The sequence below is a fragment of the Cydia pomonella genome, chromosome 21 (assembly GCF_033807575.1).
Source record: "Cydia pomonella isolate Wapato2018A chromosome 21, ilCydPomo1, whole genome shotgun sequence".
In the NCBI taxonomy this organism is placed as follows: domain Eukaryota; kingdom Metazoa; phylum Arthropoda; class Insecta; order Lepidoptera; family Tortricidae; genus Cydia; species Cydia pomonella.
In genome coordinates, this window is record NC_084723.1 from 2,196,494 (window position 1) to 2,223,533 (window position 27,040).

General features: G+C 34.4%; 2 protein-coding genes and 1 long non-coding RNA gene across 4 annotated transcripts in view; 1 reads left to right on the forward strand and 2 right to left on the reverse strand.

Moving 5' to 3' along the window:
- LOC133529539 (uncharacterized) overlaps positions 1–27,040 on the forward strand; it is a 408,510-nt gene that overhangs the window by 368,888 nt on the left and 12,582 nt on the right. The gene's annotated exons all lie outside the window — the stretch shown is intronic.
- The window catches only part of LOC133529557 (uncharacterized), a 469,399-nt gene that overhangs the window by 332,866 nt on the left and 109,493 nt on the right, over positions 1–27,040 (reverse strand). The gene's annotated exons all lie outside the window — the stretch shown is intronic.
- LOC133529545 (octopamine receptor beta-2R-like) overlaps positions 1–27,040 on the reverse strand; it is a 312,683-nt gene that overhangs the window by 81,092 nt on the left and 204,551 nt on the right. For both annotated transcript variants that reach the window (XM_061867289.1, XM_061867288.1), the window contains exon 3: positions 20,323–20,347. The gene's annotated coding sequence lies outside the window, so the exon portion shown is untranslated. The remainder of the gene's footprint in view (positions 1–20,322; positions 20,348–27,040) is intronic.

The window sequence follows — 27,040 nt, forward strand, 5'->3', positions numbered from 1 at the left end:
AGGAGGGGCAGCTGACCCCCCCTCCCCCCCTCTCCCAGGAGAAAATAAATTCCAACTATATATTATGTATGCCCCTCTCCCTAGCCCATATGCTGGCAAGACCCTTGAGTCAAAGACTCATGCAAAAAGAAAAAATACTGTCGTAGAACGCGTGAGATTCCACATATGTGTGTCAATCGATATGCCATATTTAGCTCGAGAAATGGAGCGCATAATAATGTGTGTTTGTGGCTGGGTGACTCGTTATAAAAAATACTTGATTCAAACACAGGATTTTTTTCACTACACCATCTCGAAAAGGCCTTTTTACTCTTTATAAATGAGTGGGCAAAATCGCACTTCATTCTGAAGAGTGCAAAGAATTTTGGAAATTCAATGTTCTATCTTCAACTTTTTAAATTGAATAACGGGCTTTACCGGTTTTGGGGTCATGATCCTGATTATCAAAAACATGTTAAGGTCTTAGTAAACACATTTTCCCATGTAGGTATACCTTCCTGAAGACCGGATATCAATATTTACCAGTTTTAATTTAACTCTTTCTAATTGACAATAAGTCAAAAATGTATTGAAGTTATGTACTACGTGTAGAACGCTGGTCGTCAGGAGGATTCACATAATTATTTTGCGTTAAGTTACGAAAAAAACATCCTTTTTTTACAATATTTATTTAGCTCAATCAATCCACTAGATTTTATCCAAATCTGAGTAAATAGTAATAAAAAAAAAAAAAAAAACACCACAACTTCTCTAAAATGAACTGAAAATTTAAAAATAATTATAAAATTGACTTTTATCTCTGTGACTAGTGGTAAATATCAAATGACATTTCGTACATAAGTTCCGAAAAAACTCATTGGTACGAGCCAGGATTTGAACCCGCGACCTCCGGATTGAAAGTCGGACGTCATATCCACTCGGCTACCACCGCTTCACTAGCTTTTCGGTGAAGGAAAACATCGTGACGAAACCTGCATACATCTGCGAAGAAATTCAAAGGTGTATGTGAAGTCCCCAATCCGCATTGGGCTAGCGTGGGGACTATAGCCCGAGCCCTCTTGCATGAGAGGCAGCAGTGGGACGTATATAGGCTGAATTATTATTCTTATTATTTATCTTTATGACTGTGGTCCCTAGCGACACTCTATTTGCTGTACTTATGATAACTTTTTTTTGAATTTAAGCTTATTGTTTTAAACCAAATAAATAAATGTTTTATTATTTCATAAAGTTGCGTTGAAAGCCTATCAAACAAAAACCCATTATCTGGCTTATTGATCGTTAAACAACTGGTGTTATGTTTCGCAACCATGAGTGTAATTTTAACTATGCGATGCTGATTTTGGCATTATTGTAACTTATTAATGTTTTGCCAATACTCGTCATGTGTAGATATTTGCTAATACTACGCTTTTTTTTATATACATATAAATTTGAAGTTTTCGTCGAATAATTGTGGCTATAATAACAGTCCGGGGGCTAATTTGAACTTTTACGAATTGATCTGATTTTGATATAACATTCGTACTATCATTTCATTTCATTTCATTTCATTTATTCATTGTGTAGTCATGTACATTTCAATTAAGATGTTATATATATGAACAAGTCAGAACATGACACCCTGTAGGGGCATACAATATTACTTAAAGCTAATAACAGTACCTACATAATTAACTAACAAAATAATTACAAGAACGATCGATATGTACTGTGATATTATTATATGAGTATTTAGGTATTCATATCGCTTGATAGCTATTGAGAGTCAACGCACAGCCAAAATAAGAAATGTAAGTTCGCCTTTGTACCAATGATGTGTGTTTTTTCCTGTTTTATGTTTCTTTATGTACAGTAAAGTGTTTTACTACTAAGTGAAGTTCAAATAATCCTAACGTTCAAGACGTGACTTCAAAGGAATAAGAAGAGAGAAGCTAGGTTTCAAAGGATTCGAAATATTATTTTTTCAAGTAGCTACTTTAGCAAAAAGCATAAGTATTCTAATCGTCTGTTTTGAACTTTTTGCTTAGCAGTGGGACATAGTGATGGCAAGTGGCCAAAATTTTTACGGAATGGTGGCCGCTCTCAGACGAAAGGAGTGCCTGGCGTCCGTTGGCTCGTTGGGCGGACAATATTCGGAAGATTGCGGGTCACTTCTGGATGTGTGCTGCTGGTGTTGGCACCATCGGTCCGGGCTGACTGACTGGATGTCCTTCGATACCTCCTTGGAAGGGAGGTATGAGAGGCCGCTTCCGCCTTAAGGCTGTGGCGAGTTGCTCCCCACCGATGTGAGGAGGTCAATCTTCGTCGTTTTGTGGACGATGTGGCTACTGGTGTTGTGCAGCTCTTCACTACTCAACTCGACGACCCTTAGCCTGGTGATACAGTTTGAGCGGGGCCAGGTTTCGGGGCCAGCGAGGTTTCACCAGCCAGGTCGGTGAAGGCGACCTGTAGCTTAGCTGGTGTGTGCGGCGTGCTGGTTAGGATGCAGGTCTGGAAATACCGCGGGCGACGGTTCTTTCATGTCGGCTGTACACACTCGTCGAGAGCCTCTGTCCGAGAGTCTCGGCACCGCTCCGTTCGAAGAATTGCGAGACGAGACAAGGAAGAGCGAGATGAGAAGAGAGCAGCATGTACACACTCTTTCTCGGCCTGTCTCGGGGTCTCTCAAGTGTGTACCATTCATTCTCGATAGATCCAACCAGTAGATCCAAGATGGATCTGTACAGCCCGCACAGTTAAGCTGAGCAAGACAACTTAATAATTGTTAAAGGTAATGAGAGCATAAATTCTAAAATGACATATCTTGTTAGGACGTGAACGTGAATTTCTTAAACAAAATTTCATATTAAATCTCATTATTTTTACATAAACAATAAATTTAATAATGTTCAAACGTGAAATTACAGTCGTAGACGTAATTTTAAATGTTTTAAGCTCACAAGCTCCTATTTTGATAGCACCAATTAATTTACAACTTTATCCCACACACTCTAAAGTCCATATTTCAATGACATGTTTTGGTGAAAGGAGGTTGTTATAATTATTCAGAGTGGTCCGAAAACGCTGTTTTCCCTAAGGGGACGTTTCCCTGTCAACACGGATTATTAATTGTTTAGGCGGGGGTTTAGTTATTATTTATTATGCCGTTTGGGTATTCGAATGGCAAATTTGAAGATTCGTCGGGAATTTTGATTGTCCAGAGACTTTATGGTGAGTTACTTACCGTGACTGAAATTACAAAATAGGCTTCTTTTCTTGATTAATCATAAAATTATTACTTTGCATTCATCAAATAAAGATATTTTGACTTCTTTGCCTATTTTCAATTTTAGTCATTTACATGTTTTATCATATTTCGTATTAACAACGATTTCCCTTGAACTAGGTTTATTTATCGAAAATGTATTTTTAATTGCTAAATAAAATTCAATAAATAAAATATTACTCCCTTCCTCTTTGTCTCTATGCCCCGAGGGCCCTGTTTAGAGTTAGGGTTTTTGTTTTTCATTAGGTTAAGTTTTATAACAAAATATTATTACTTACGAATTCAATTTGTGAAGTAATTCGAATTCATTAAATAAAAATAAAAAATATTTCAAGCTATTTGGCTCATATCTGTACAATATTTATAAAACACATTAAAAGCCAAAATTAAAGATTAAAATTAACGAATGATATTAAATGTTCATGTTGAACAATTCTCATAAAAAAAACTATAGGTAGGTATACATTTTCTGAAAATAAGTGACGTATTGAACGACATAACGTGGCAGTAATGCAGTAACGAACGTCACTCATTTTATAAAGGAAATTGACAAATAAAGGGATATCAACACCGCAGCTAAAATATCTACTTAGATACTATTCTGGAACGTTTTATTTCCTGTCCATAAACAGTAGTTACAATTTTATTTCGCCGCAAGCAAGCGTATCGGAAAGACACCTGCAATATAAATAGCAGAAGTCAGTAACAACGTTCTTTCCAGACGCACTAGTGATGTGCACAAATCACGCGAGGTTATTTCGGCTACTTTTCGCCCCCCCTTCCTCTCGGTGATATTTGGTGAGGTTCTTGGTTACCTTCCCATCCCCCACATAACCTCACGTGTGTTTTATTGTTTTTTTTTATTCCATTAAATATAGGTAGTAAATCTTGTATTGTATATTTTTCTTTTTGCGTTATGAACGTATGTATATTTATTATACACGATTACACGCTCCAATATTTCGTAATATATACTCGCTATTTTGAAGTGCGATGTGAAGATTTATTTCTAATGAAACCGTACTCGGCTTACGCATGTGGTAGATATTTTTTGTTAGTTTCGTTTACTGTAGAAAAATACACGTGAGTTCTCCTTATACTCCCCGTCCCCCTACGTGATCTGTCATGATTTTTTCGTGTTTCCCCTCTATCTAACCTCGCGTGATTTGTGCACAAGCTCTTACTTCAAAATCATCATCATCTTCCTCGCGTTGTCTCGGCTATATGTCACTGCCTGGCAAAAAGCCTTATAAACTCGGCACCCTGCTTCAAAGAGAGGGTACCGATAAGGTAGGCCGTTTTGGGCCAATATTGATTTAGTTTCACTCCTAATCGCTCTGCAAACGAAGACTGCGATGGTTGTCTTTGTAAACGTTCTAGGCTGACATTCGGCATGTCGACTTAAAATACGTGAGTGACCCGTTGTAACATATTTAATATATATTTAATACACGTTGTAACATATTTAATATATATCGTATTGTATGGAAACAATAAATTTTTTGTTAAAAATGCTTCATACTAACATCGCCGACGATATTGTCAGTTCATAAATCGGCAACACACACAACACTTTACTATCTTAATGTTTTGTGCTCAAAAACGATCCCGCATTGCCGCACTGGACATTGCGACACATTTTAAATTAAAGCCCATGTCCTGTCGCAGAGAACAACAGGAACAGAAACTCTTCTTTAAAAAAATAACTGGTCCAAATATTAAGGGCCTGTCTCACAATGTCCAAGTAAAGTCCTGAATAAGCTACTTGCGAATAAAGTGATAGTTGGCGTTTCACAATCTTCAAATAAGCTTAACTTACCTTTACAACTTAAGATAGTTTTATCTGGCAGTTAATTAATTTTGGTAATTAGCTATCCGATACGTATCGTATTTAATTTAAAATTTAATTGCCTCTTAGAATAAACTTTAAAACGTGCTAAAAATCAATAAATTTAAATTTAAAATTTAATTATACCTACATTATTACACAAATTGACTAGTCCCACGGTAAGCTCAATAAGGCTTGTGTTGCGGGTACTTAGACAACGATATATACAATATATACATATTTATAAATACTTAAATACATAGAAAACATCCATGACTCAGGAACAAAATATCCATGCTCATCACACGAATAAATGCCCTTACCAGGATTTGAACCCGGGACCATCGGCTTCATAGGCAGGGTCACTACCCACTGGGCCAGACCGGTCGTCAAATCCATAATAATAATAAATAAAAAAAAAACAAATAAAAAAGTTATTTTTAAATGTTGCTGATAAAATGTTATTAAGTTTGAGAGCCTACAGTTTAATTTTTTTCTCGTGTTACAGGCCACACACATACAAAACTTCAATTACTCAGGATATAATTTACCAGGATTTGAACCCGGGGCCTCTTGCTTCGTAGGCACTACCTACTAGGTTCAGAGGCCGTCTTTATTTTTTATCATGTAGGAGGTAAACGAGTGGATGGTTCACTTACTGCTAACCAATTACCGTAGCCCATAGACGCCTGCAACTCCAGAGTTTAATTACAAATGCGAACTTATCCCGATAAGGAAGGGTCTTCCTATTCATTCGTGTTGTAAATTACACCATCGTTCAATGGCTCAGTATTTTTATTTTACCTAACGCCAAAGCTCTCTGAAGCATGTTTTCTGTGCCACCGCTATCGTGAGGTGTTGCAATTTATATCAGACCTGATACTTCACAGTAAACCCAAACAGTCCTGTGTCCCCGATAATATTTACGCTATTCCGAGACGTAAGCTTCTAGCTTTAAGAAGTATAATGGTGTGTAGTAGGAAGTGTATTTATGTCATTGCTGCCGTCCTATCCCTAAAACCTATCTAACCCACAAATTATAGTTTTGAGATATGGGCAAAAAACGTTCAAACCAATATCTCTAGAAAATGTGTACGTTTATTCGGGATTTTTTTTATGCAAAAATTAAAACTAAATTTATGCTTACTGTTTTTGAAAACCATTTACTCAAATATTATTTTATTAATTAGAAAATCACAATTTTGTGTTTTAGTATTGCAAATAATTACTAAAATATGTACGATATTACTCCTAAAACACCGTTAAGTATACTTTAGCCGTTCTTTAGAATTGAATAATATATAAAAAATATCTAAATAACGGCCAAAGTCAATTTACGTGTTTATAGTATCGTAATTGTGAATTGTGTAATAAACAAAACATAGCTTAATAACCGCAAAGGTACTGAACAATTTTATAGTATTGTATCTGTTAAAATATTACCTAGAAAACATTTATAATACACACGTTATTGGATTGTGACCGTTTTTTAGCTATGTAATGACCCTACATATTGAAGTAATTTGTATGCGTTCCTATTCTAAAACCCCGTTAAATGACGAATGCTCACTAGGTTTAAGTCGTGGAAATATTTGCATTTTTTTTAATAAAATCACGTTGATTAGCATTATACTACTAAGTTTATAGAGTTACTTATTGTTAAATGAATAAATCACACCTGTATCGTATATGTATTTATTTTCATTCAAAAATAATATTAAAAACGTAAAAAATACTGACAAATCAGTCTTCAGCTTTGTACAATTTTACGCGAAGGAGTAAAAACGAAAATTGTGCCAGTCTCAAATATTTGTTAGATGTAGGCGTAGATTACTAACCATTGTAAGGTAGGTATCAGGTGATCCATGTAAGGCCCAGTACTTAATAAAGACCACTTTTGAAAATGCGCCCCCCGCGCTTTGATTGCCAGTTCAAAAACCTAGTAAGGCTAAATGACCACACTAAAATCTATTAGTTCTCAGATTCCTACTAGTTTTTTATATGGGATTTGTGACTTCCTGAGTTTTACGATGGTAAAAGGTATCTCAACATGCTACTTACTAGGTTTAGAGGCATCGAAATCTGTAGTAATTATGCCGAATTTGGAGCAGTTGTCTCTGTAATCGGTGAGGACTTACTAGTTGGATACACATTAAGATAAAAAACGAATTTACAGAAATGTGTTACCTACTTTAGCATTTGCCTTTAACATCCTTCGCATAAATATTAAGCTAAGTGTCATGCATTACGGAATCACTGCAGTACAATATGCGGAGATGATCAAAAGCTTCAAATTCATAATTTCGTTGAATTTGGGGACCAACTAAAGTTTGGTAGTTTCTTAAGTTACTTGGAGTTGGAACCATCAAAAAGGTGAATTAATGACTTCTTTGGTCTCGACTCCCTTAATCTGGACTTCTTTTCTTCTGAAAAATTTTCTCGGTAAGTAGGATATCCTAAACTTTCCTTCTAATGCATCAACCTAACTTTTTTTTCAAATACCTCAACTTCTGACTATCCTTCTTCCTCCCTTGATCAATTCACTGATAGTGCCCTTAGAGAGGACGTAATGTTCATCTCGTCTAATGCCGTTGGAGTCGACAATCTGAGCCAAAACTCTAATTGACCTTATTGATCATATCATCATATGTATTTCTTCTTATATTTTCCCGTCGCTTTAATAAGATACCGCTATTACTTATTCCTTTGCTAAAAAGTCCAATTCCTCCTTCTTCTTAGACTACCGCTCTATTTATTTCCATTTCTTCCTTTCCTCTCTAAAGTTCTTGAGTGTCTTTTGTACATCAACAGGTTACTGTTTTGAATAGACATGCGCTCACAAATCCGTATAAACCAAACCCGATTACCCCACATGGCACAGCACTTCACCGCTCTTGTAAAAATTACTGCATATATACGTGCAAATATCAGGGTGTTATCGTTCTTGGATTTCGGTAATGCTTTCAACACGAGTGACTTCGACATCTTACTAGGCATATTGCGTTCTCTTAATGTATCTCCTGTGATAGATATCTAGTTCCATAGTTATTAAGTAGGGCGTCAACAGCATATAAAGGTGGATTCCTCTTGATCTTCATTTTTCTTGCACAGAACGGCGCAGCGTGTTGCCTCCTGTTTTATTTCATAACTGTATAAACTCTAACAAATTATATTTTCTTCTTCTATCACTTTAAACATACCGTCAAGGCTCTTTTACTCATCTAACATAGACTATCTGCACCATGAACACGAACACTAATTTAGAAAGCATTTTGATTTGGACTTACACGTTACGGTCTCAAGGTAAATCCACTGAAATTCAAGTTATAGTGATAGGTACATAAATCAAAGCGTTCTGCCAGGGTTGATTTTAATACTCTACTGGCCATTGTTTTTAACTGTACCTATTTAGATTCCCTTCTCTCTAGGTCTGCTAAATCTAAGCCTGTATTCTGAAAATCGTATAACGCATAAAAGAAATAACAATTATAAATTATTCCTTATTTCATTACTTATTTATGTAGTCTAAAAGATGTGTGGGAAAATACAAATTCTAAGATAGTTAAAATCTAATCTTAGTGTGCCTAAATCTTTAATATAAAGAGATATTTAACACTTACATTCGCATACCGGACATTTTTGACATAAACATGCATCCATTACTCACCAACGAAAACAGACAACTTACTGCGCGCGCGCCGCATTGAAAAACTGTCTGTCCTACGTAATAAAATTTAAGGGAATATGCTATATACTTAGCGGGGTTTTAGCGTAGCATTGTTAGTTGGCCATGTTTAACTGTTGTATTATTATTCTTTTTCTCAAACATAATTACCCGTTAAGAAAACTAAATAGGTTTTAGTGGTGTATTTGTAATATGGATCGCAATAAAAGTCTTTTAAACACACAGTTAAAGAACGTTAGCCATGTTTAAGCGTAGTAACTGTTTTTTTGTATAGTATTTATTATAAAAAAGTGTACGTGATAAAACATAATAATAGGGTTAAATGGCTTTAATGGAAATTTATAAAGTTTTTCCAAGTAAATGTGTTTTAGCTTTGTATGTTGTAAAAGATTAATTAAAATAAACAACTGGCTAAGCGCTTTTATATTACTTATAGAAGAATAATGTGGGTTTGCGATTTTATAGTCTCGAGAAGTATCATATTATAATGCAGTTAGCGTGTTAGGTCGAGTCTGTATCTCCGTAACTACAAATGATAAAAATATGATTCCAAGACCAGTCGATAGAGATTTTTTTCCTGTCTTAGAATATTCATCCAAACGAAAACTGGTAATATGCAGCTTTGATAGGTTTTAGTGATAGGACGGCAGATTGGTTCTAAGTTTTTGCAGAGGAAACATTTTTAAAAGTAACATTGCAATGGATCTTATTGAGTTGGCGTTTTCACAATGGTAGAGTAAATGTGGTTCTGCCATTGTCTGGCGTTGTTGACTTTTAGATTTAACAATAGGTAAGTCAAGGTAGTAAATATCGACACTGAAAAAGTGACAAAAATATGTATACACGACCTTATTACTTATACATTAAAGTAGTGTGTACATATTTTTGACACTTTGGCCGTATCGATATTTAATACCTTGACTGTACATACATGGGTCATTCTACTTTTTTTTTGCAGGTTTTTTGTCCCCAGAAGCAAGCAGATATTTGTTTTTTTTTTTTATTTGTAAACTAGTATGGTAATCTACTGTCATCGAAATTGTATCTCCCATACAAAATGCTATTTTTAATTTTTTTTTTGAACCCAATGGTGTGGAGTACCGTTAGATAGGTCTTTCAAAACTAACACGGGTTTTCAACAACCATTTTATGAAAAAGTTAATAGTTTCGGAAATAATCCTCCCGAAAGAAAAAAATACGCCCTCTAACAATTGAACCATGAGTACAAAAAAATAAAAAAATCGTATAACAAAAGTTTTATAAATACTTAGCTGAACAGCTGAGCATTTAAAAATCAAATACATCTGGCTCTCCATATATCTTCCATATCACTCCACCACTCACTCACTCACTGAAACTTTTTCCGTGATATGGGTCGTTATAATCTCGATGATGGATCGCTGCAGGTCAACAGAAGTCACGGCGGATTTATGTACAGTCAGCGGCAGTAGCTGGCTTCATAAAAGTAGGGGACACCGGGGTAAGATGAACCTTGGGGCAGGACGCTGTAGTGCGTGAGTTACGCACGATATTGAGCTACGGCAGCGCTATTAGTATCATTTTAAGGCGTGGTTTTTTTATACCACGACGGTGGCAAGCAAGCATACGGCCCGCCTGATGGTAAGCAGTCACCGTAGCCTATGGACGCCTGCATCTCCAGAGGTGTTACATGCGTGTTGCCGACCCTTTAAAAATCTGTACACTCCTTTTTTGAAGAGCCTCATACTGTTCACCGGTCAGTGGAAATAATGAGTTCCTTCTTGTTTTGGCTCCTTGCTCCACGTGAAAACTCTTATTATTTCAAATAATAAGAGAACATGATGTACGAAAACGGGACAAAAAGAGCATTCTGTTTGTTCCGTTTTTGTACATCATGTTCTCGTCTACGTTGCATTTCTCAACCGATTCTCTTGATTTTTTAAGGTTTGATAATTATATTGATTCTTGTCTACCTGTAGACGAGAACATGATGTACAAAAACGGGACAAAAAGAGCACTCTTTTTATTATATTTTTGTACATCATGTTCTCGTCTACAGGTTGCATTTCTCAACCGATTCTCTTGATTTTTTAAGTCTTGATAATTATATTGATTCTTGTCTACCTGTAGACGAGAACATGATGTACAAAAACGGGACAAAAAGAGCATTATTTTTGTTCCGTTTTTGTACATCATGTTCTCGTCTACGGTGCATTTCTCAACCGATTCTCTTGATTTTTTTAAAGGTTTGATAATATTGATTTATTCCGCCGACTCAGTTTTTTTTATGCGGAGTCATGAAGGTTTACAGTTCGTAACTTTACAGCTACTTTAATTGTAGTTAATAGGTAACAGTAGGTAGTCATGAAGGATATTTATTTCTCATTTCCAATATTTCTACATTTTGACATGATTGTCTTCTACTCAATAATTGTATGTATAGATGTAAGGCTATACTTTATTGTACATAGAAATAAAAACATGAAAAACACAGTTAGATACATAGTTAATTAAATACAACAAAGGCGAACTTATCCCTGTATGGGATCTCTTCCAGTTAACCTTTGACGAAATGAGTAAAACAGAAGTAACGATGAATGAATGACAAACACAAACAAAAGTGTAAAATCACTGAATTAATGAAATGCACGTTTTGAATACACATTGATACAAATATACATAGATAGAAAAATAATGCATAGATATATAAATATAACATAAATAAATATTAAATATAAATAGATATAAATTCGAACCAGAAAAGTAAAGAAAATTAAAAATGTAGAAGTACTCAATGGAATTAGGAAGTCGTAACCAAAGTATCGGAAAGCCACATTTTTTTATAATTGTCTGGAAGAGATAATTAAGTTTTAGCGACACGAGAACTCAATTTCCATCCGGTAATTAACCACCATATCCTATACCGAAAGTTAGATATAGTTACGGAGGAATGTTATTCCTCATTTCCAATATTTTCCACATTAGGACACTTTCTGCTACTCAAAAATTGTCTGAAAAAAAATAATTATTAGCGACACGGGGCGTCCATAGAACTCTAATTATACCTGCTTGCTTAATGAAACAAACGAACACCTTATCCTTTTAAATGTATCGTTGTTACTTTTAATTAAAGTTTTAGTTACTGAATAAGTTTTATTTTATTTAAAATTTTATTTATTACAGGTAAAGCATAAAGTAATTAATAGAATCAGGCGTTACTTTGCGGAAAGCACTGATTGACTAACACGTTATTTTCTCGCGGATTAGCGAAGTAATATTTCTTGCTTTAATTAGCATGGATTTCCGCAAAGTAACGCCTGATTCTATTAATTACTTTATGCTTTACCTGTAATAAATAAAATTTTAAATAAAATAAAACTTATTCAGTAACTAAAACTTTAATTAAAAGTAACAACGATACATTTAAAAGTGCTATATCTGCTTGTTATAAAATATATTTCAAGAATTACTATTACGGGGACGGAATATGAATTACTTACATTATATATGAATTACAATATTATATATGAATTATTCAAAAGTTCGTCTAATTGTAAGCTAACATCGCTATACTAGATGTGACACTTGGCGTGCCAACTTAGCAACAATATGTCGCGTCAAAATATCCGACACATTTCTAAGTTGAACTTTATGTGCATGTTATATAATTTTACGCGGATCGTGCACCATATTAATTAAATTATTACTGCATACCAAAAGCCATATTTTAACGGTTTCATGGAAAACAACGAGCTGCGGTATCTTTTAAAACACTTAATTAAAGTTAATCCGATGTTTAACGTAATTAAAATATGCACGGTCAGGCCTCATTCTCGAATGAGCATTTGAGGTATCAAAATGATACTGAAAACGTATTGGTTCTGTATGTTTGCTAGCTCTATGGCCTGATTCGAATTTTATGATACGTTTAATATTTCTAGATACGATATGGATCGGATATGTCAGTGTCAAAAGTGACGTTTCTTCAACCAAAAACTTGGTTGAGTAGTTTTATTTACAGTATGTGAGGTTTTTTACACACAAGCCAATTCGAACGTCCACTGATATCAGAATGATATTTGAATCATGTTTGAAGACTTATCGTGCGTCTCGCCCGCGCCAATACATGTACAGTCAAAGTATTAAACATCGATACGGACAAAGCGCCAAAAATATGTATACACGAACTTATTGCCTATATATTAAGGTAGTGTGTACATATTTTGGTCACTTTATCCATATCGATATACATATACTAACTTGACTGAACATACGAGCGAATTGCACGATAACAGTACCCCTAGTGTAAGTTTTATCGACATCATAACGTGACGAACGCGTTTGCGTTAAGTCTCATTTTGTATAGAATTTTGAGTTTCCAAAACGTCCCGCTTGGCGCGCTCTTTCTAAATCCAATACAAAATGAGACTAAACGCAAACGCGTACGTCACGTTTCAAAATCGAATTTATTTACACTAGGGGTACAGAATGACTAGTTAAAAATCACATAATTAACGTGTATTGTATTAGTTTATATACCCTTAACTTGCTGCTGGAAAAGCGGGGTCTATTGATATACTTTCCAGGAAGTCCCAACCCTTTCTCAATTTGTAACACAGTGATTGCGGCCAATAAACGATTTTTCATTTTCATTCTGATATCAGTGCACGCTCGAATTGGTCTGAGACTTGAGTGTGGTTTTGCAGAGTATTGTGCGACATTATTACTTTTCGTTTATTTATTTATTTACCAAACTTTTTATACCTACAATATATTTTTTATACATATTTTTTTTTTCGCCAAGATGTAAAAAGAAATAACGTGTCGCTTGCAGTTGCAATATTTTTTTATTTTTTTAATCTTTATTGCATAATTTACATGATGGTACAAATGGCGGACTTAATGCCTTATGGCATTTTCCACCAGTCAACCAATTTGAATTCAATTTGAGCAAAAAATTTTTGATCCTTATACGTGGTTAAGATCTGTCGGGTCTTACCGGTCCGCGGTGTATATTCATTAAGTAATATTGAATTTTCGTTTCCGAATGCAGTCGCAAAACGTTAGAGGTTAACATGATTTATAACTTGTGAATGGAAAAAGGGCTTAAGTTACACTCGTTAAACCACCACAGTCCACGTATGAAAATTGGCTTAATAAACTTCAAAGCTGAGTTGCTAATATTTTGTAGAATTGATCGTTAATATTGATGCCTTTTCCGGTAAAATAGCCTTCCAGCAAATAATTAGAAATGTGACCATTATATGTAGCTAAAATATTAAAGTCTAAAATATACCCAGGTACATATAACGCACTTATTTTTTTTTAGCATACCAAAGCATTATAAGTAGTGTACCAAAGCGCTTATATATAATAGTCACATCAGATTACTTAACATTAACAGTAAATTACGATACAAAGTGCGAATTTCCTATTCGCACATGTATCGTACAACGTTTTACAGTACATATGGCCCTTTAAATGTTCGACACAGTAACGTAATATGCTAATTTTCGCACTAGTGCTATAAAGTAGCACCATATGTACTGTAAAAACATCTAATAAACATTATTACACAAAAGATACGTTCAATAGTATTTTTTCTTTGAAATCGCACTCAAATGTAAAATTCGAATTATGAAATAAATGTAAATATCAAACAATATACATAGTTTACAGCTGAATAATCAATTCAAAAGCACTTTCATGATAAATTCAGTTTTGTAAATATGTTAACTCAGGCAAATTCCGATACAGACTTTAAATATTCCCTGTATGAGTAAAAATATTGTAACATCGTCGAAAAGTCTGCAAAAGACTTTGAAGGCACCAATTAATTTATCACAAATATTACTCTTTCTAGTGACATTTTTATTAAATTTTTTACCTACATTTTATAAAAGGAATGTGAACTTTAGCAGCGCACTTTTTGAAACTTTTTAACTCGGAAGGTATTGAGCGGGGATAATTGAAAAATAAAGACTGTCTATCCATAACGTTAAATTAGGTGCGCTTATCTTTGTTCTAAATGGCGTCGTGATGATGATAATCCGTACCGATTTCGGCCACAATGACTGTGTGTTCTGGAGTAGACATTTTTAATTACTGTTAACAGAGTGTAGCTGTCCACTCTCTGGTGCGCTTTTAGATGACTCGCGTACCCAACCTCAACACACCACCCATATAATTGTAGAAAATATAAGTTGGCGACCGAGCCTTTAGTGCCTAGGAGAGGTAACGAGGACATTTCTGTTGATTTAAGCTCCACTTCGTACCGTTACATATAAATAAATAAATATTTTGGGGGCAATCTTACACAGATCGACCAAGCCCCAAACTAAGCAGTTTTTACTATGGATACCAAGCGACGATATATGTACATACATACGTAGATAGATAAATAGATATATACATAGAAGACTCGGGAACAAGTATCTGTGTTCATCACACAAATAAATGTTCTTACCGGGATTCGAACCCGGGACCATCGGCTTCATACACAGTGTCAAAACCCACTAGTCCAGTCCGGTCGTCATTTCAATTTGTCAATTTTAAAATGCTCCTAACTCTTATAATAATTAAAAATTCGAAAAAAATCTGTGGTCAATATGCAAAAAAAGGTGTCAAAATATTTTTAATAATGTTAATATCCAGAGAGGAAAACGAAGACTACATTTCTATGAAAAGGCGATTTCGCGCGGGTTTCTCCAATTTCTTATTAAATAAGTTTACAAAAATATTTCTGCGATTGAAAGTCTTCATCATATCCTTGTCTTTGGTATCGGGGAAGGCAGGTATAAAATCTGAATAAATTAGAGTAAAAAGAATCAATGTGTGGGGGCGCTGTTTTTGCAAAAGTTAGGAATCGTGAAGTAGGGCGTTGGGGATCTAAAAAATTCTTCGTCGAAAAGCTTTTAGAAGCACTAACTTTGTAACTTTGCTATTTGTGGTTTCTCGTTGGTTAAGTTTTATTTATTTTTATTTGTGGTGTCTTATTTTGCTTTTTGGCAGAGTTAGCTAGTTAGAGTTGCTGTCGTTTTTTATAGTTATCTATTTTTTCAAACATTCCTGGAAACATTGTCATTACGTTCGTAATAATAGGCCGCTAAACATTGTACTTATTGCGCTAATGCGAGACGCGCCAGCAATGGATTTTCATACATTTTTAGTTGACTTTTTTCGCATTGACATTATTTTACAATGTCAGTCTATTATTATGTCTTCGTGGAATAATTTGCATCAAAGGAAAACGGGCCAGAAATAAGAGTCCAAATTGCTAATTTTCTCTTCATTCAAATTGTAATTGAATATATTAAAACACTCGTGTTTATTCATCGATATTGCTCAATATGATTTACATTTGATATGCCTAAGTCTCACAGCAGTTTTGTTGTTAAAGTTTATTTAGTAACGTACCTACTTTTAGCTTAACACGTTCACGGACATTGCCTGCTGTGACACAGGTAAATCCCATACAAGATGTTTTCCCGTCTATGGACGGACCGCCTCGTTGCATTCTCTATAAAAGTTGTACCACATATTGACAGCTCAGGTTTGTATACATCTTCATATATTGTTGAGGCTCGTGACACGGCATCTCGTCTATAGCCGTAACGTCCTCAGTCGTGTCGTGCCGCAGCATGCGTCATGGCCTTATACTGGTGATGCATTAACGTCGATAAGTCACTCAGAAGATTTTGCTGCGATACTAGAAAGCCTTTTGATGTACCTAAACGGCATAAGATACTTGTCTTCATTATAATCCTATATGAAAACTCGCAGTCTGTGGACGGGATAGCTTTTTTTATGGAGGATAGGCAGACGTTTGACCACGATCTCACCTGATGGTAAGTGATGATGCGGTCTACGGTAGAGCACGCTTACCTACAAGATACCTATTTACTCTTGCCTTGAAGAGATCCAGATTGTAGTCATGCGGAAACACAGACTCGGGCAGGGCATTCCACTTCTTGGCAGTTTGCGTAAGGAACGTTGAAGCAAAACGCTTGTTGCGTATTTGTGGAATACCTACCATGTAGCGATGCCGGAGTGCCGATTGTCTGGTAGTGCCGATTGTCCGGTTTTGTTTAAGTAAAAATCATCGGCTACAGACGTGGTGCCATATCATGAGGCTCTCCATTTATGTCTCTCGACGGGCTGTCCGTGAATGTGTTAACAATTTACTTAAAAAATAATGATATACTGATATTGTACCCAAATCAAGAACGAAAAACAGTCCCGTGCCTAGGGCAAACCACACACTTCCCTTTACATTAGTATATTCAGTGGTTTTTACGCCCATGCCTTTCCGGTCCATTTAACCCGTACCTCCCCTTTTCTCAGCACATTTCTTTTGCCAACCTTTACGCTGACATTTTCTTTTCTAATTGAGGGAAGTATGAAGGTATTAGAAAATATAATTGGGTACTTGACACGTGTTGAATATTAGGTATAACAAAATTTAGCTAAATGGATAGAAAATAAGCCAACCATTATAAAAAAGGGGATATTAAAAAGGAATTTAAAAAGACATGAATTGTGATCATAAAAAAATACAAGGCTCCAAAGTCTCAAAAGTTTTTTTTTACTTTTAAAAAGAAAAAAAGAAAATTGAAGAAAATTAAAAGAAAATGTTATTGAATAATGAATTGTACAACAACTATATACATGAACTAATATTAGTCTGACCTTTTTTTTGAGACTTTGGAGACTTGTATTTTTTTATGATCACAATTTATGTCTTTTTAAATTCATTTTATAATAATGTGACGTCACATTACAATATCATTACTTTAGCAATGTAATTCTGTTATTTCCATTTCCTTGATAAATTGTAAATTGGATCAACTTTCTTCATACTCAAATGAAAGTTAAAAATTGTTTTGAAGAGTAACCAAAAGTTTTATATTTATAATTAATGAAAGTCAGCTTAATTTCTCTTTTAAGCGATTATAAATAAACAGAAGCTTAAAGTGAAATTAGGATTCAGAATCATGGGCATAGGCAGGTACAGACACACTAGAGCTCAAATTTTACATACAATGTATGCCCCTCTGCGGCGTCTTCGGAAAACCCGGCCGATTTTCACCTTCCCATACAAACTGAGTTTCGTTCTCATTTTAAAACTACGTGTTAGATTATAATTTATAATGAAACTTTGCACGTACATAGAATCTCCATATACCAAAAAGAGTCCGACAAAAAAACCATAAATATTAAGCCTTTTTCCAGCAGCAAAACTTACTTTTGCTCTTAGGTCATTTCGCTATTGCATGGTTGTAAAGGTGTCATGACGTGACGCAATGCAGTGTTCTGAGCCACGCGATTCCATTTGATCCGCTTTACTAACTCTTGGTTTTGTCTATGGACGGAGTAAGGCAAAGTTATTAGCGCCGTGCGCGACGACAGCGCCACACCGCCATTGGAACTATAGGCCCGTATTTTGTGACAAATATTATTAAAAAAAAATTGTTTATTTTCCAAAAATTGTACAAGATTTCCTTTTCCTATGACTGCCACACTAGGCTATGCCTGTGTTGTGGCGTCAGATTGAAAACAATACTAATTTGAATTACATCCTACGCTGAAGTTTTGGTTTACTAATAGGTATCTAGGTATAGGTATAGGTAATAGGTAGGCTCGTCGGCGCTTAGAGCTGGACGCCAAACGCGACGATATAAAAGCCAGACCACCTGCGGCTATGCACTATAATTACGAAAATGGTGTGCTCACATGCCCGCAATGTTCGCGAACTTTTGGTAGCAAGATCGGCTACATCAGTCACTTGCGAGCACATCAGAGACAGCAACGGAGTTGATAGCAGTCGCCGTGGCCGAATCGGCCGTGGAGTTATTATTATGTAGGTATCTTGTTAATAATCTTATACCTTTAAACGAGCAATTCTTATATATATATATATATATATATATATATATATATATATTTCCGGTATCTCGGAAACGGCTCTAACGATTTTGCTGAAATTTGGTATATTGGGGTTTTTGGGGGTAAACAATCGATCTAGATTAGTCTTATGTTTGGGAAAACGCGTGTTTTCGAGTTTTCATGCGTTTTTCTTTCGACGCAGAATATGGTCGCTAATTTCGTGATGCTGACCACTGTCCGTCTGCTCCAGCGGGTTAAGACGCGGACTGCTAAACGAGTGTTACGGGTTCGAATCTCGCCCGGTGACTAACTTTTTTTTTTTATATGTTCAAGTTTATATATTTTTTTTTAATTTTTATTGTTTTAGACAAGTTTAATTTAGTAAAAAAAATTAGTTAAGATTATCACCTATACACCACCATATTACAATAAATAGTTATAACCGAGCAAAGCTCGGTCGCCCAGGTACTTACTAGGTATATTAAGCGAGGAGTAAACAAAACAAGCGCTGAAGCGTAGAAGCGCTGGTGATTTAGCGGTAAGCAATCATTCTGAAATTTTGGAAAATGAAACAGGAAGACATAATCTATGCCGCTATGTTTTGATTTTTTGAGTATTTGTTGTCATATTTGTATACTGCGCCTTTTTTCCAACAAATTCAATCGAGCCGTTTTTAAGATTTTCGAGGTGCTGTAAGTTTCTTCAAAAAACAAAACATAGCGGCACAGATATTGATCTTATTTGAAAAAATCATTGCTTTAGGTTAAAAATCCAGGAAGGAAACAGTCGAGAGCCTTTGTTTGGAAAAATCGCAACTAGGAATTCCCCTTAAGGACATACGACGTTTTAAAATTTAATCCAGTTGATTCCGCTTTGCATGTTCGAGTGAGTTTTTAGATTGAAACGCGTGAATTTTATTTGGGCTTACATTAGATTATTGAATATATTGCTACGGAGTAGGTTATAGAATGGATTGAATGGATTTGGTTGAAAGCGTAAATAATGTACTTAGACTAACTCACTAACGGGGATTAAATGTTGGGTTAGTAACCCGTTTGGGTAAAATTACAAAAAACCTTTCTAAGTAAAGCATTATTTAAGAGGGAAGTATATCACGTCCGTACAAAAAGAGAAAACGTTTTTCAACTTCTAAATAGTTTCCATTCCCCATGATTTTTTAGTATGTTACTGAAAAAGTTAAAAACTATGTTTATAGGTTTTACTTTATTTTGAAATTTTGCAATACAAAAAAAAAATGAATTCACCCGCGCCGCGCCGCTTCGCGTTTGCGAGTTATTCGGTCGGGTAAGACACTGTCTAAAAAAAACCTGAAAAACCCTACCTATTACCCTATCCAAATTTAGGTAGCTAATATTCGTACAAGTTATAAAACTAGTGGCTCAGCCAGCTGAAAAATCTCCCAAACCTCCATTTTGTAAAATTCTCTAAACAGAATCGACAAACAAAAACATGTAATTATGTACTTACATACATAACTTGATGATTAGGGAAACCATACACTTAACCCGTGGAGGGCTTAAAGTATCGAAAATTCATTGAAATTGTAACTTATTTGCCTAAACAATAAGGTTTTAAATGCAAAAACGGTAACCGCAAACACGTACGCTTCATAAGTTAAAGAGATTTAACCCGAGAATACCTTATTTTATTCATTACCTTATTTTCCAAATATGTCGGCAATCTGAAACAAAAACAAATAAATCAAGTATATATCCCATAAAAAGCTTTAACACCATACATTTAAAGTCCAAATTGCCCTGTAATAATGATAAAATGGCTAAAGTTACCTTTAACCAAGCCGTTTTGCATGAAACCCACGTAAAAGCTATTTGCAGTGAATCTCGAATGGATTTTGCGCCATAAATGTGCTTACCATTCTGATAGATACGTCGTAACTACAGTTATAAATGAATATAGGATTCTGGGGCCAGGTAAATATACTGTAAAACCACCCAAAAAATTACAATATGGTGGATGAATGTTTAATAAGTCATCTTATTTAAGAATTATTTCGCTTAAAATTTAGTTTTTTTCGAAGGTGTGATGTAAAACATTGTGTGTAGATATAAAAACCTTCGTTTTGACATTTTGCTGGGACATCAGTTATCCGCGACCATGACCAGTGAAATCTGCGTCGAAACATCGGAAATAAAAGTAACAAAATCCGGCTACATATTTGTTTTTAATATCAAGTAATAGTACATTGTAGGAGAGGACGGAAAACCGTTCAAAGATGGACGAGTGAGTTTGAGAAATAATACGAGTCCATCTTTGGCGTTTCCGACTTCCGACCGAGACATTATATAGTGCTTTTCACGACTACTGCGAGCAAATAAGAAAACATTTGCGTAACTATAAGAAATTTAATATAAATTAATATTTATATTGGCGTGAGGACATTGTTGAAAGAAAGCGATGTATTTTTGTTTAGTCAAACACAATTTACACTATGCAATTCAGTAAGTATTATCCGATCCCAAGTCCCAACTTTTTTTATCACTTTTAAGAAGCGTTTTTCTGTTGGTTGCTTCAAACCGACTCTAAACTTGCTAAAAAACCACAAACAGCTACAAAAGTAAAAACGCCTTAAGCGTGAACGGAATGGTTTTGACTTTTTTTAATACAAGTAATTGGTCCTATAAATAACCTAATTTAATATAAATTAATATTTATATTGGCGTGAGGACATTGTTGAAAGAAAGCGATGTATTTTTGTTTAGTCAAACACAATTTACACTATGCAATTCAGTAAGTATTATCCGATCCCAAGTCCCAACTTTTTTTATCACTTTTAAGAAGCGTTTTTCTGTTGGTTGCTTCAAACCGACTCTAAACTTGCTAAAAAACCACAAACAGCTACAAAAGTAAAAACGCCTTAAGCGTGAACGGAATAATTTTGACTTTTTTTAATACAAGTAATTGGTCCTATAAATAACCTAATTTTATTTTTGAAGGAAAAAGTTTCGCCAAAAAAGAAGACCTTTTTCTCGCACCAATGACAGATGATGATAACCAATGACAGATGGCGATAACAATGAAACATTGTAGTAGTGGTGGTTCAGCTGCTACAGCTATTGCCTACTTTCCAGCTTGGTTTTAGACCATGTTTTCCCACATTTCCGAACAGTGGCGTGAAAAAACGTTATCTAATCCATGATACCTTTTTTATCACAATTCTACTAAAAGCATTTATATTGTCCAAAAACCTATCGAGTTTTTCATTCCTATTTTAAACTTTATCCGATTCTATTTCAATCTAACGAGTTTTGTGACGATTGGTGAAAAAGTATTAACAAATTCCTTTACGTCCAGTATGTTTGAATTCAATCGACCAAAACTGTAAAAAAAACATTACTAAAAGAATGTAATCTATGTAAACAACTAAAAGGATCACGCTAAAAAAAATGCCAATATTTTTTAGTCTGATTTCGATATAAATTGGGGGATAGAGAGTACTGTATTCATAATATAAGCGTAATTTCATCGTATGTCTTAAGAAATCATTCTCTGAGTTACGAAAAAGTACGGTATTTTCGTATCTTAATGGAAAATCACATAAGTACTTTTTTTTGGGGAAAGTTGTGTTCTCCAAACTCTGCAAACTCCTCAAACCAGTCAAATTTTATCCAAATCTAACAAAAAACCGTTTTAAAAATGGAACTCTTAATTTACATTAATTTTGTGGGCTAAAATTCTCAAAGAATGAGTGAAAGAAGGTTAACAAAGAGAGTGTATAAGGGAGAAGTTGAAGAGGGAGCAGGAAGGGGTAGACCTCGGCGGACTTTCTCTGATCAAATCGGGGAAATCCTGAAGAAAGGCCAGGTCAAGAGCACCCTAAACCGACGAGCGTGTATGAGGAATGTCATGAAAGTGAAGGAAGCGAAAGAGGTATGTCAGGATCGTAGCAAGTGGAAATCCGTGGTCTCTGCCTACCCCTTCGGGAAATAGGCGTGATTATATGTATGTATGTATGTAAAATTCTCATACTATTTGACATTCTGTCGTATAATAGACTAAAGTAATGCTATGCTATACATTTTCAAATAAGTAACGCTATACACAATAGATATATATACCTACAGAGGATTACTATAATTAGCTTAAATCTAAAATAGGCCCTTGAGGCATTGTACCATGGATGCTGGCGGCATTTCCTCGTTGTATCGCAATACTGATACGTTCTGCGAGGAAGCCGCCAGCTCTTCGGTCACCAGTTACGTCAACCAGACGCTTCGCGATTTCTGCAAAAAACTTGTGTGCGCTGGGACCCCATAGACCTAGAGTTTCATCGCCAAACGGTACAAAATGCATACAACCAATAAGTTGACTTACTTATTAGTATCAGAGATCTTACCGCTAACATGGAAAAATCAAAAAAACAATATCTGCCTCTCTGTCGGTGGAATATGCAAGAGCGACAAAGAGGCAGATAATAATTTTATATATTACCACCCACCGATCATCAAAGTATAATTAACAATTTAAAAGTATCAATCGATTTCGTTATAGGGTTATTATATTAATTATTTATATTATTCGTCTTTTCATCGTCAAAATGACATCATAAAAAATACTTCACACTTTTTGTATACTTATTTATAACATAACAGTTATTTAAAATTTTAATAATCGACAAAGGTATAAGAGGTAAGGTAGGTAGGTAAAGGTAAGGTAAAGGTAAAGGTAGGTAAGGTGAAATATCCTAACAACATATTACTAAATACGACATAAACATTCTAGATTAATACTATATTTTTTAATAGATACATTACACAAATAGTCGGAACACTTTCTATGTAATAAAATGTTTACGTTGTCAAAATAATTACACTGAGTTTCCCACGCTATGTAAACAGAAAATACAATTAAAGAATGAAACAGTCTTTTATCTTCTTTTTTCATTTCACTTGTTACTTTTTTTTAAAGTAAAACTAATAAAAGTATCAATAAATATGTGTATGTTAAAAATGATCAGTTAACATCTAGTTGTTTAAATTAATATATATGTTAACAATGCTTGCATTTGCAAGGAATTTGGAATTCGGGAAGCAGATTTAAAAAATAATTACATAAGAATACCATTTAAAAAGCTAGCTAAGATGTAAACTATTAAGAAACTTGTTTTACAGTACATATGGCACTACTTCACCGTTCTAGTGCGATAATTAGCACATTAACTATGTCGAAAATTTTAAGGGTCATATGTACTGTAAAACGTTGTACGGTAGTAACACGTGCGAATAAATAATTCGCAACTCGTTTGGATTTAAAATACTCCCTCTTACTTACTCTTTTTCGCATTTGTTTCGTAATGTACTATTACAACACGGAACACAATAATATATTATTACAATCTAGACAACAGGTTTGACAATTAAAATTTAGGTTTTTACGACTCAATAATAAAATAGTTTTACTATAAAATTATGTTTTCGTAGTTTAATTAGACTTTTATTGCTCTTTTATAAATTAGATGGTTTTAGATTCAAAGATAGAAAGTTTTCGTAATAAGTCGTTTTTGTGGGTCCATATTGGGTTGCATATAAGTTAAAGTCATATCTTTGATACGCATAACAACTTTTGTCATAATCATCATTGCGCATACAAATGAAAAGTCATATTATATTGTATCATACATTTTTAGCCATAATATTTGATGACATACATAATAGTAGTTGTCATACATTTTTTGTGCATACCAAACAAATCAAACCTAAATTTTTTTTCGAATTAAAATTATGACTAACAAAATTATGACATAATTAATTTATGACAAAAACCCAGTTATGTAGAGGAATAATTCTGACTAACGATTTTTATGACTTACGATTTTATGCATAAAGTGTTATGACAAAAATACGACAAAAGTTGTTATGCGACCAGAGGGAGTCCCCGTTTTTGTAGGTTACTTACAGGCTAATTCGAAAGTATGCTTACATCAGAATGATATTTGAATCATGTTATTTAGTTATCGTGCTTCTCGTCCGCGCTAATACATGTACGGACGAGTACGAGCAGAATTGAAGATAGTCATAGTACTGGCAATGTTTACATTTCTGTACTGTGAAGAAAATCTGGTTTAGCTGGCACTACCAGTGGCGAAACTAGCGTGAGGACGGATATTTAGGGCAATTATATTATGATAGATGAATTTGTGTAGATACCATAATGTAACGTCAATATAGGGATAACGGAAACTAAAAGGGCGCATGTACCCTGTACAGTCAGCCAAGAAAGTGGTTTACCACTTTTCGACTCTATTACTTGACAAATAGAGTCGAAAAGTCGTAAACCACTTTCTTGGCTGACTGAACAGTCACTTTTACAAGCCACGCCCAAGGTAGTAGATTATGTCACAAGAGAGCAAAATGACATATTTACGGCGAGGACGTACATTAAATCGTTAACGAAGCGAAGGAGTCTATAATAGAAACCTGAGAGGAGGGATTCTATAAAATTATCGAAGTAATGAGTAGTGTGTTACGCCCACGATGAAAATAATTCTGGAAATGGAAATTATTAGGATTAAAAATATTATTTAAGCTAAGAAAAACTATGCAAAATAATGTCAATAAAGTGTCCTAGAAAAGTGTTTTTTGATCATTCCTCCTCCTCCTTGCATCGGTTTCCTCATCAGTGAGGGTCGTGGCCACTTCTAGGGAACAGCTTCGCTTTGATAATTTGCCGCTACCTCTCTCTTTCCCACCTCTCCTCCTCTGATCCTTTCTAGCAGAGAAGAAAAGTGCCACTTTGAGCCCTCGTAGGAGGGAAGAAATAGTTCTTTTCTGAATAGATGATGCGAAAATTTTATTTACACGCCTCAAGATATTAACAATAAGGTCATATAAATATAGTTTTGGAGCGATGGTTAGTAAAGATGTTTATAGCTCGACCGTTTAATATTTCTCTAAAGGGAGAAATTGATGAATATAATGTAAATTTTAATTAAAATTGTTTCGAGTTTTATTACTATTATATCCCAAGCAAATTTATTTTTTGAATAAACAACTACCTACTAGCATTGTTAGTAAGTATTACAAAGAATACCTACTTAGACTTGTAAACTTTGTAAAATAAAGCATCTAGCGAAGTGCATGAAAGTTACAAAGTTGATCAGTAAATAAAAGTATCCTTGGTTTTATGTAAATTAGTAGGTGTTAATAAATAAAAAATCAGACAAATTTGAACAATTTAATGCCGAGTCACTCACGTAATTTGCGTCCATCCATGTGAGTGACCCGTTATAAAATAAAATAAATATATTCCAGTCTTTAAGGAGTTTTGTAACAAATTAAATCAAACAACTAGATAGATAGATAGAATACTCTTTATTGGCACACCTCAGTTAAAAGATACAAGAAAATAAACAATTGATTAAATTACCTAGTGTTTGATTTGTTTTAATTATTAATGTAAATTTAATTTTAAGTTAGTTTTAACTTTAATTTAGTAGTAATTTTATTTTGACATGTAAATTGACTTTATGAATAAATGAGTATGAGTATGAGTATGATTTTGAAACTTTTATAAGGTGTGAATCTAAAATTAATCATCGAAAATTGTATTAACATGAAATAAAAAAATTTCATCATTTTATTGTTTATTTATTTAAACTTTATTGCACAAAAGAAAACTTATCGTACAAAAGGCGGACTTAATACCAAAAGGCATTCTCTACTAGTCAACCTTAAGGTAAAGCAGAGAGATTATTTTTATTGTTACATAAGATTTTTACTGTAAAGTTATCGAAGCATAATAGAAGAATTTTATTGGATAAAATGGTAGATTCACTTACTACTTTTTGTGTCTGGTCAATAGTAAACCAGTTCAGGAAATCGGATCCAATTTATATACCCGGGCTATTATGAACCGGATATTGAGTTACATATAAGTTAATACTTTAGTAACTTTTATGACATTATGACTTTTTAAGATTTAATCGAAGACTATTGCAACTTGTAGACTATTGTAAGATAAGATGGAGCGTAGAAAGGTCCAATTCGTTACTGATTTTGTAATACGGATGGCTGGGGTGGATAGGGAAGCACATAAAAAGTAATTTACCTGATTTTTTTTTTATAACTTCCCACAGAAATTCTATCATACAAAATCTACTTTTATTTTCAATCAAATGATACAATTTGTATAGGCAGGTAGTTTTGAAAAACTTGTCAGATAAATCACATTTTAAGATTTGTCCCTATTCACCTCAGCCATCCCTATTCACCCCGGTTGATGGTAATAAAAATTATCTATGATTCAAGATAAGCTGCGCTTCCAAATCGGTTTTTAATAATATAGGAGGCAAACGAACAGACTAATCGCCTGATGGTAAGCGATTACCGTCACCTATGAACACCTGCAAACCATTTTT